General features: G+C 43.1%; 1 long non-coding RNA gene across 3 annotated transcripts in view; it reads left to right on the top strand.

Moving 5' to 3' along the window:
- The first annotated feature begins 5,292 nt into the window (after nucleotides 1–5,292).
- Nucleotides 5,293–11,454, top strand: part of LOC131834126 (uncharacterized) — a 141,060-nt gene continuing 134,898 nt past the window's right edge. For 2 of the 3 annotated variants that reach the window (XR_009354762.1, XR_009354763.1), the window contains exon 1: nucleotides 5,297–5,821. This is a non-coding gene — a long non-coding RNA (uncharacterized LOC131834126). Of the gene's footprint in view, nucleotides 5,822–11,454 lie in introns of all 3 variants that reach the window. The other variant, XR_009354764.1, reaches the window with a different exon arrangement.

Here is an 11,454-nt window from a genome sequence, read left to right as displayed (position 1 = left end):
CAGCGGTTAAGCATTCCTGACCACTCTAAACATTCTCTAACAGATATTCCCCTTCATCTCCTGGGAGATGGGTAACAGCAATCTTCATTCTGTATCCTTGTGAAAACAGTCTTCTCTAAATTTCCATTAACATTACTCAGAATTGAGGCTGATTTCAATCACCCCTCTGACTAGGCTGAACGACATTACTTGGGGCTTCTAAGAGCTATAATAATAATGGTTTCCCTGTAGAGATGAGAAAACAGAGAGTTTAAAGAAACTGCCCAAGGGCACAAAGTAACAAAACTAAACCCAAGTCTGTCTGACTTTGGTGCTTCTATAGCTTTCTTTAAATATCTGAAGGACCACCAATGGATAGAAGACAGATTTTTATTTCATTATGAGAAAGAGGTCTTCTTCATTACAGCTATAATAAGGAGGCTGCCTTGGGAGTAGGATTGTCATATGAAATATAGGACATCAGCTAAATTTGAATTTCAGATAACAATGAAAATTGCTAGTCAAAGTCCCAAACATGGCATAGGATATTCTTTTATTAAATATTGCTTGTTGTTTATCTGAAATTCAAACTTAACAGAGCATCCCATATTTTTATTTGCTGAATCTGGCTACCCTGCCTGGGAAAGGTTCTATTTCCAGGTGCTGGTGATTAAAAACACGACTGATTCCCTGTAGATGCAATATCGAGGATCTGAGGGTCAGAAGGAACTGGGGTGGTGCGGAGAGTGGGGTCCAGATGTCATCATCTTCATGGGCTGTCAGCTGGGGAGGAACCAAAGGACTCTATAGTCCATGCCTTGGAGGAATGATGGCATTTTTTAAAAATAAAAAATGTATTTATTTATTTGAGAGAAAGAGCATGCATGCATGAGCAGGGAGGACAGAGGGAAAGAGAATCTGAAGCCGACTCAGTGCTGAGCACAGAGCCCAACGTGGGGCTCTATCTCATGACCCTGAGCTCAGACCTGAGCCAAAACCAAGAGTAGGCCGCTTAACTGGCGGTACGACCTCAGTGCCCCCAAGGAACAATGACTTTTTATGGCCTTTCCATTTTCTCTGTTTCTCTGTTTCTCATTCCTTTGGCAGGTTCATCTCACTGCCATCCAGCCCCTGGTAGGTACAGGGAACAGTGGAGAATGCAAAAGAGAACAACATTTTGCTCCTTAGTAATATTTTTTGAATGTATTGGTGGTGGAGATCCTTGGAAATAGATTTATATGGAGGGTTGGGTTCCTACCAGGAATTCTGGAATTTTCACGTCCAAGATGCGGTCTATCCAGTATATTTGGTGTTTCGTTCTACCCAAGAATAAGGCACTGGGAGTATTCTTCCTAGAGGTGGGGATTAGAATAAATAATTTCTGGCAGACTCCCCAAATCACATAAGAAGATAAGTTAAAAGTTGGCCCTATTTTGAAGTTGATGAAACCATTGCTTTGGAAACCTTTCTTAACGTTACTGAACGAAACCCATTAGGAGAATTCTTCCTTAACGGACATCTTCGGGCCCATGGTATTAACGACCTGTCTCGTGAAATCTTTAAGTAGCTTCATGCCGATAACTGACAAATAATGAAAGTTCAACTGAGGCCCCTTTCACATTTGATTCTCCCACACGGTGTAATCTGTTTACTGGAAACTGTTGTTAAGACTGCAAAACAATCTCTGTCTGGCTTCTAGAACAGAACGCAGGCTGCCCACGGCACGGAAACTCGCTTGTGAGTATGCTCGGCAGTAGCAACATTTCTATAGATGTATTTTTAGGTTACAATTATGAAAAATACTTGCAAATGCCCGTAGAGAGGCAGAAACCAGAGCCATAACGTCTTGGGGTGGGGGGAGGACAGATGTCCGAGAAAAATGCCCAGTTTTATGAAATGTTTTCTTTATTTTAACTGGTGGAAACCTACCTTTCCTCAAACTAAGATTCTGTTAAGGTACCCTACCAAAACCCAAACCGAAAAAGCCTGACAATATGAAAGAGCATTTTTAAAAAATATATAATTTTAGAGTTGGGGAAGCCTTTCTAAGCAAGACTCCAAATCACAGGAACCGCGAAGAAAGGCGGATAAATCCCTGCCCATCAAAAAGCTACACAAAGTCAAAATTTACTTTATTATTTTTTTTAAGATTTTATTTGAGAGAGGAAGGAGAGAGCATGAGCGGGGGTTCACAAGATGACTCCCTGCTGAGCAGGATGACTCCCTGCTCCATCCCAGGACCCTGAGATTATGACCTGAGCCCCAATTGAAAGTGGACCCTTAATCGATAGAGGGGCCCAGGCACTCCTAAAATATTCATAAAGGACTTGAAAAATACAATTCACTGCAAAACAATGCAAATGGCTAACTCTACTTAGATTTAAGAGTTATGAGATCACATTCGACCCCAGTAGTTTGGCAAGCGCAGAGAAGTCTGATTGCACAATGCTGGCGAGAACATGGTAGAGCCGGGCCTCAATGCATGCTGCCGCCCAGAGTGAAAATGGAACAGCTCCTTTAGGAGACAATTTGGCGATATGTCTTAGACCCTTACATGTACATACGCTTCCACCGAACAACATGTATGTTCTGGAAACGTACCCAACAAGAATGAGGGCTGCCTCAGAGCAGTTTTCCACGAAAAAGGATACTCCCTTTACCAAACCTGCTTTGCTTGGCCAGCTCAGAGACCAAAGGGGTGAATTAGCATTGCCCTGGGAGGTGGGGGGGCAGGGCGGGGTGGGGGAGGTGGTGGCTGGTGGGAGAAGGAGAGGGAAACACAAAGAGAAGATATCCTGGGTTTCAAGCCTGCCAGGATGCTGGTCAAGCTCTGCTGGGGTCCAGAGTGAGTGTGCAGTGTGTAAACCGAGTCTCCACTGAGAGAACTAAGGCATATAGGGAGAGAGGACCCAAAGGTGCATTAACTCCCCCCGGAAAAGTGGCATTTGAGACATTCCCAGATTCTTCTTCTGTAAATCCTGCCCAATATATAAAGCTTATATATTTTTGCTCTTTCCCTTTTGAGCCCAATGTTCCTTATTTCTCCAGGGTGACACGGCCTTCCAGCCCTCCTAGGACTGTGGGTCCCTGTGTATGTAATATACAGCTTTGTTGGTGGGGGTGGTGGTGGTAGCATTTCCAGGTCCTCAATTCCCTGGTTCCTCCTTCCCCAGTAAGATGCTGGGCCTCCTGCAGTCCCCGCAGGGGTGCTCCCCTGCCTCTCACTCCAGAATTCTTAGGCCTTAGCTCCCTGTCTCCTAGCAGAGTTCCCTTTAATCTCCCACTTGTCTCAGGCCAAGACAAATGTGTCCCGCAGACTTGGAATAAAGCCACTGCTGATGTGTCTATTAAAGACTAGGCCCCAAGAGGCCACCGAGGATCCACCCGCGCTCCTTTTCCATGTCCTCGGCTTTGCCTGGGCTTGGATGACTTAGACAGTTTAATTTTTAATAGGCAATGCATTCACTTGATTCAAAAGTCAAAACCATTAAAAAGGTGTCACAAGAAGTCTGAGTCCCACTTCCCTCCACCCCATTTTATTAGTTTCCTACATATTCTTCCACTGGCTCTTGGAATGCATATAGGTGTATATATAAATATATGCATATATGTACACACGCAGACACACATACATGTACACACATAAATACGTATATGCACAAGTAAAGCAAGAAATAAGATAATACTTTGATTCTTTTTTTTTTTTTTAAAGATTTTATTTACTTATTTGACAGAGATCACAAGTAGGCAGAGAGGCAGGCAGAGATAGAGGAGGAAGCAGGCTCCCTGCTGAGCAGAGATCCTGATGCAGGACTTGATCCAGAACCCTGAGATCAGGACCTGAGCCAAAGGCAGAGGCTTTAACTCACTGAGCTACCCAGGCGCCCCCTTTGACTCTTATTCTGTAGCTCGAAGTATATGCATATTATAGAAACTACACTGTACCTTGCTTTTTCTAACCTAAAAGTAACTGGTTATATGTATTTTAATTTTTAATTGTGGCAAAATACATGTATCCTGAAAGTTACCATTTTTATCAGGTCAGCAGAATCATACAAGATCGGTCTTTTTTATGACTAGGTTATTTCACTGAGCATAACGTCCTCAAGGCTCATCCATATCGTTGTTTTGATTTTTTAAAAATATATATCCAGAAGTAGAATTGCTGGATTATACAGTAGTTCTAGTTTGAATTGTCTGAGAAATTCCATACTGTTCCCCATGGCCGCTGCACCTTCCACATTCCCACCTGCAGGCCCGATGAATTACGACTTCTCCACATCTTTTTGTTTTGTTTTTGATAGTAGCCATCTTAATAGGTGTGAGGGGACATCGTACAGTTTTGATTCGCATTTCCCTAACGATGAGTGACTTTCAGCATCTTTTCATGGTCTTATTGGCCATTTTGTCTCAACTTTTGAGTCTTCTAGACCTTGAACAACTTACCAGCTTTAATAGACTCAGAAACACTGGGGCGCCCTTCTTTGGGCCGCCTGTTTTCTGTGTAGTTGCGGGATATCCCATAATGTTTCATTTCCCTATGGCTTTCAGCTGAATGTTTGAAATCATCCTCTGCTTCGGAGGTTAGCCCTCGCCCTTCTCTGCTAGTTGTAACCACACTGCTGAGTCGCGGGCTCTTTATTGCTTCAACTCTTTCCATTCCGTCAGACACGCTCCTCCAGATTTCCACTTTTTGCGGGCGTCACAGCCAGGGAGAGATGAAGTCAACAAATTCTGGGTTGGCGGACAACCTCCACAGTTTAAACAAACCCTGTGGACTGCCGGGATATTTGCTCCTGGGGCCTAGATCACTTGTTTTTTCTGCTGCTTCCCGCCTGCCCGCTCTCACCTGTACCTGGCACATTCCCTTGGAGATAACGGGTATTTCGCCCTCCTCAACTAACTCTTGAATATAAAACTCACCAAATAATGCGCAGACTCACCTGTGCTGGTCTCCTCCAGTTTTCCTTCTTACACCTGCCTGGATCAGGGGTTCTCAATGTTAGTTGCACATTGGAATCAGCTGGGGAGGTTTTCAAAGAACTGATGTCTGGTTCCCACTCCCCAGAGGCTTCTACTTAATTGGCTCAGTTGCAGCCTGGGTATTGGAATGCTAATAGGCAGAGTCACAGTTGGGAACTACTGACTTATATTTTATAAAAAATTAATCTCCCTACTAATGAATGTTATTATTAAATCCTAAGAGCTCTCCGTCTCTGGGTAGTATCCTAGGTTGGGCTCTCCCAGCGGAAGTTGTCTTGGTTAGCATTCAGAGGTTTCACCCTCTATTAATTATCTGCAGTATCCTAGGCTTCCTCTATGATCTAATCACAAGTCCCCTTTCCTAATTCCACTTATGAATGGAACTGCCTGTCAGGAACAGAGTAGAAGTAAATATCTTCTCTAACCCCACCCCAGAACCCCTTCTACAGGCAGGAATGCACAGTGGCAAATATTAGTTTCAAGACCTGTTGGAAAACCTTGGGAGCCTGTTTCTACAATTCTAGAATTCTGCTAAAAGCTACTTATTTCTGACTATATCCAGCTGGCCTCTGCTATGTTAGAGATACATGTGCAAGGCGAGAACAAGATACAAAGGCAAGAAACTTTGGCATCTAGCAGGAAAATGGTAGAAATAATACATGAGGAAGATTGGCCATCTGAATGCATTGAAATTAAGTCAATTTATCTCTCTTTGGAAACTTCAGAATTTTTTGGCTCTTAGGTCAAGTCATGTGATTACTCCGAGGTGTACCACCTCTAGAATCTGTGACTGGTGGAACGTTCATTCTTTAAAGTCAAGATGTCACTGAGAGTCATCCAATTATTCTACTATAAAGAGGTAAGCACATTATTCATTTTTCTTTGGTATTAATTAGGGTGTCTGTTGTCTGCTTACGGGTAAGATCCTGGGGGAGGACCTTTTCTCCAATGCAAATCATACGAGCTGCTTTGTGGAAGTCGTCCTTGCTTTAATTCCCAACAACATCACTGTTTTCATGCTGTTTGAGCCCTGCAAAGACAGAAGGTGTCACAATAGACATGCCTCTAGGCAACGAGGCATTGGGACAGACCTCTCTCAGGAGTCAGGTCAATGTGTTCAGCAAAAATCTGCAATCAGTCAGGATGCAACTAACATGCTAGCTGGAGCCCTTTCTTTCCCGAGAAGGGGTGAAGGATTGTCTCGTTGGCAGTGTCTGCCATGACTTCGTGAGGCCCTTGTCTGAGGCGGCTTGGGCTGCTGTAACAAGTTACCATGGACTGGGTGCCTCAGACAGCAGACACTTCTCACAATTCTGAAGGCCAGGAAGGGTTCCTGATGAAGGCCTGCTCTTGGTTCGCAAACAGCAGGTTCTTGTGTCTTCGCCTGATGGAGAACGGAGAAGTAAGCTCTCTCATGCCCCTTCTAAGAAGGGCAAGCATGAGGGTTGTCCCTCATGACCTAATTACCTCCCAAAGGCCCTGCCTCCTAATACCACAAATAAAGAACTCAAATCACCCAGACATATTCAATTATGTTTATTTACTGAATTGACAAAGTCCAAAAAGCATACCTATCAATGTTATAAACATTTTTAGCCTAAATTAACCAGAAAACTCAATATGTTCAGGTACTTTGTACCCTGGGAAATTTAAGCTACTCAAGATTTTGTTGTCTGTGAAGTTTTTTTTTTTAGCTGTGGCATTATCAAAATGTTTTTTGTGATAATGTAAGTAAGCTGGGCACTATAGGTATGTGTCACTCTTAACCTCTGATCAGTATCAGAGGACAGTGTCCACTTACTGGGTATATAGTCTCAGAGGTTCTCCTGGACTTTAACAGCAGGGCCATTTTCCTTTCCAGCAAGCCTCTACAGTAGCATTTCTAAATCTGTGTTTCGGAGACCACTGGGACCCACAGACACTCCAAGAAAAGTGGAGTTCCATTGTAAAATAAATTTGGAAAATATGCTCTCAGTTAAAGTTCCCTCTTAGAGGGGCACAATGCCATACGTAACTAAGGGTCTGAGACATCCTGCTGAAATGAAATGTGTAACATCTGTTGAACATTGTTTAATCCCATGTTTTCTCCAAATTTCACATTTTGAAGAATACAGTGAACATGTATGTATTAGCATGGGGTGGGGCAGACGCAGTAATGAGGCCCCGGATGGGAGGGCAAGAAACAGAGGTCAAAGTAGCATAATCAGAGATGAGATTGCCCAAGAAAGAGAAGAAGTTCAGGCTTTTAAGCTGTGAAGGGCTGCGCATGTGTTTTAAAAGAGCGGAAGATGTGAAGAGACGTGTACATGATGAGTCTGTATCACCAGAGTCATGCCCTTGCCTGGAAGTAACCATTTGTCTGCCTTGTCATGTACCAGACAATTCATATGTATATTAACTTCTACTCAATCCTCAGGCTAATCCCATCAAAATAAGTGCTACTTTATTTTGAGAATGAGAAAGCTGACCATTAGAGTGGATAGTGATAGCCCTTAAACAGGGGGACACATTGCAAAGAAAAGAGCAATCCAGGATACTCTGCCAAACAAACAAACAAAAGGTCATCTTCAGGTAAGTTTGGAGAGGCACAACAGACCCTTGAACATCCTAAAACATCGTCATAGACAATCTCATTGACCTTAACTTTCACTTGGCATTTGCCAACCCTATTTGCCTCCAACATTTTTTTAAACTTATTATTTTCTATATTGATTTCCAATCAACTTTCTGTGGAATATACTTTGAAGATGGCACCTCATTCTCATAAGCGTAGGTTTCTTACTGACTGAAGATAAGAATCATCAGGGCCGTAGCCCTCACATAAAATAAGGGCTCGTTAGTCAGGCTACACGACAGAAATCAACGAGAACTCCTAGAACTGGATTAAAGTTTTCCTTTGTGGGCTCTATAAAGAACGCTCTTGCTAAGTAATTTATATCCGTCTGATTTCCCGCCCAACTGCAATCTACCCGAATTATGTGAATGTGACTTAGCTCATAGGGGCTTTGCTGTTGTAAGTCCTCTCCAAGAACTGAACCAGGTTGATGCCTGCCACGGGTTGATTCAAGCATCCGGAACCCAATACACCTTCTAAAAAATAAATGGGAAGCATGCGCCAGACTTTAAAAATGAATATTCCAGATGAAAACAAACTGATAACCAGGCCCAGATGTTAATTCAGTGAATGAATCTCATGTGGTGCCATTGTAATGGCCGGGTCCAAGCTTTTGGTGGGCCAAGGTGGGGAACCTTTACAGTCTGCCTGACTCCAGTTAAAAGCCACATGTCCTTTGCTGGGGAGGTCCTACTTCTTTCAGTTGCCGTATTTAATTAGAGCAGTCTCCAAGCAGTCTATTAACAGTCCATATAAACACACTGAAGGATAATTCCAGGAGAGGTACCTCACAGCTTACTGCGAAAACACACAGACAAAAAGGCCTATACGCCACAGACTTCACCCTGAAAGCAGTTTTGGGTAGGGAGGGAAAGTTAATGCCAATTAACTATTTCTTGATTCAGTCATCCTCAGTGACTGACTGAACAGAAGAGCAGTGACTTCTAAGGAATGTTTACACCCCTGTTCGTTTCAGCCCCCCACCCCCAAGCTTTACTGAGATATAATTTACACACTAACATCGTGCAAGTTTAAGGCGTACAGCGAGATGATTTGATATACTTCTATTTTGCAAGATAATTACCACAGTGGGGGTGGTTGACATTTCCATCACCTCCCATAATTGTCTTTGTGCCCCTGTGTGTGTGAGTGTGTGTGTGTGTGTTTGTGTGTTTCTGTGTGTTTGTGTGTGTGTATGTGTGGTGAGAACATTTAAGATTTCCTCTCTCAGCAACCCTCATTAAAAACTACATATTGTTAATTATAATCATGTTATACTTTAGAATTCCAGAATTTATTCATTGACATAGAAAATTGTGTAAGTTGGAGGTACTCAGTGGGATGATTTGAAACACATATATTGCAAAATATTTGCCACAAGAAGTTTTGTTAGCATACCTGTTCACCTCACATTATCACCATTTTGTTATCATGGTGAGAACATTAAGATTCTACTGTCATACCAACTTGCAAGTACACAATACAGTGTTGTTAATGATAGTGACGACACTCTACCTCAGATCCCTGAAATATATCCATCTTAACTTAAAGTTTATACCCTTTGACCCAAATCTCCACATTTTCCCAACTGGTTGGCCCTTGACAGCTACCATCCTACTCTGTTTCTATGTTTCAAAACACTCTGTTTCTCTGTTTCAAAACACTCTGTTTTGGTGTTTTGAGATTCTACGTATTAGTGACATCATACAGTATTTGTCTTTCTCTGTCTGATTTATGTCACTCAGCCTAATGTCAGCGTTCCTCCATGTTGTCAAAATTGGAAGGATTTCCTTCTTTCTCAAGGCTGAATAATATGCAATTGTGTGTGTCTGTACATCATACAGTATTTGTCTTTCTCTGTCTGATTTATGTCACTCAGCCTAATGTCAGCGTTCCTCCATGTTGTCAAAATTGGAAGGATTTCCTTCTTTCTCAAGGCTGAATAATATGCAATTGTGTGTGTCTGTACATCTATATCTCACTTCTTTAGCCATTCCCCCAACCATCTAAGCTGATGGACACTTAGGTTGTTTCCGTATATTGGCTATTGTGAATATGCTGTACTACACAGGAGTGCACATTTCTCTTTGAGATAGTTGTTTCTTTGCCTTTGGATATAAACTTAGAAGTGGGGTTTCTGGATCACATGGTAGTTCTTAATTAGCTATAATCACGCCTCAGATAAACCTCATTGGTTACAATACTGCCATTTGCAATGCTTGGATCACGTGGTAGTTCTCTTTCTAATTTTTTAAAAAAGATTTTATTTATTTATTCAACAGAGAGGAAGAGATCATAAGTAGGGAGAGAGTCAGGCAGAGAGAGAGGGGGAAGCAGGCTCCCTGAAGAGCAGAGAGCCTGATGTGGGCCTCGATTCCAGGACCCTGAGATCATGACCTGAGCCAAAGGCAGAGGCTTAACCCACTGAGCCACCCAGGTGCCCCTTTTTGTAATTTTTTGATACTGTTTTCCGTTCTACCAATTTACCTTCCTATCAACGGCGCACCGGGGTTCCTTTTGCTCCACACCCAATTTCTTTGACCATTTTTTATTATTTAGTTTCTGACAACAAATTTTATTTAAATAAGGGCTTGAAGATATTATGTAACATTAAAACTGAAAGAAAAAATAAACCGAAAACCAGTCTGTTACTTCCCATGTCCTTGGGCCGCTGGTGCTAGGAAGTGGCAAGCCCTCCAGGGAGCTATGTGGCTCATCTGTCAGTTGGAAGTTTGCTCCTCTGACAAAAGTTTCACTCTGACAGAAGGTTGGCTTCACATTCTGGTTTTTGGATACCAGTAGCTAGGGATATGTTTGGTCAAAAAGTCTTTGATGGCAAGCCAGATGTTCCATCACTCCTCACTAGAGAGAAGGTGGCTTCTCTGAGCTCTGCCCCCTGGTCAGGTTGGAGATACCAGGGATCTTCCTTGACCGCCTCTAGCAGCACAGCTGCGGGTGTTGTCTGACCCCATCCTTTCTTCTCAGCTTCACGTGGGCTCTTCAGGTGGTGACAGTCTCTTAGGGCAGGGGACTCTGAAGAGGGAGAGCCGAGGAACTTGTGGACAGACACAGCTGGCTGTGATCTTGGGGCTCTGGGCTCAACTGAAACATCTCATTACTCTTGGTTTCAGGCCAGACACTGCCAGGTGTCTATTGCTTGACCTCTGTTTAAATGACGGACTTCAAGACTAGACAGCATGACTCTTTCCAGTTTATTGCATGAAGCAGTTACATTCGTTCAATCCAAGTGAAAAGCAGCCCTGAAATGGTTCCATTATACAAGCTGTGGGGTTTTTAAACTGGTGACAAAGGACAGAATGGGAATTCTACTCATGGGAAGGAAATCCTCACTTAAGCTTCAATGAGCCAAAGTACTTAAAGCCCATAAACCTCCAGCTGCTGGTCCTTAGCCAGTCCAGTCTCTGCAAGGGAGGAGCTGGCCTATATTCTTGTGCTAGTTATCCTGTGAATTACGTCTCCCTATTCTGGAAGCTCAAGCACAACACCATGGCAGGCAAACTTCTTTTTAAACACCTTCACTAGTTTCTTTTCCTTGTAATCATCAGCAAGTCTCTGGACAGTAGTAAGGGTCTTCTGCCATTTCTCTGTTGAATTCTTCCATGGATATAACCTTCAATGCCAGCAGGAAGCAGAGCATTTCCCTTACTTGCATCAGCAAAGGGATCACAAGAGTGCAAATTCTGGAGAGTGGACATATTGCAGGGCTCCTGTCCCTCAGCGGAAATGGAGGAACATGGTGGGAGAAGGAGGGCCTGGAGATGGAGCTGTGGGCAGCCAGGAGCGCCAGGGGGAGGCTGCTGAGTCCTCTGCGGGCTGCAGCTCTGTGACTGGGTCCTTGACTGTTTTTTAATCAGTTT

This window comes from Mustela lutreola, chromosome 6 (assembly GCF_030435805.1).
Source record: "Mustela lutreola isolate mMusLut2 chromosome 6, mMusLut2.pri, whole genome shotgun sequence".
NCBI classification, from domain to species: Eukaryota; Metazoa; Chordata; class Mammalia; order Carnivora; family Mustelidae; genus Mustela; species Mustela lutreola.
This window is presented reverse-complemented; position numbering and strand designations above follow the sequence as displayed.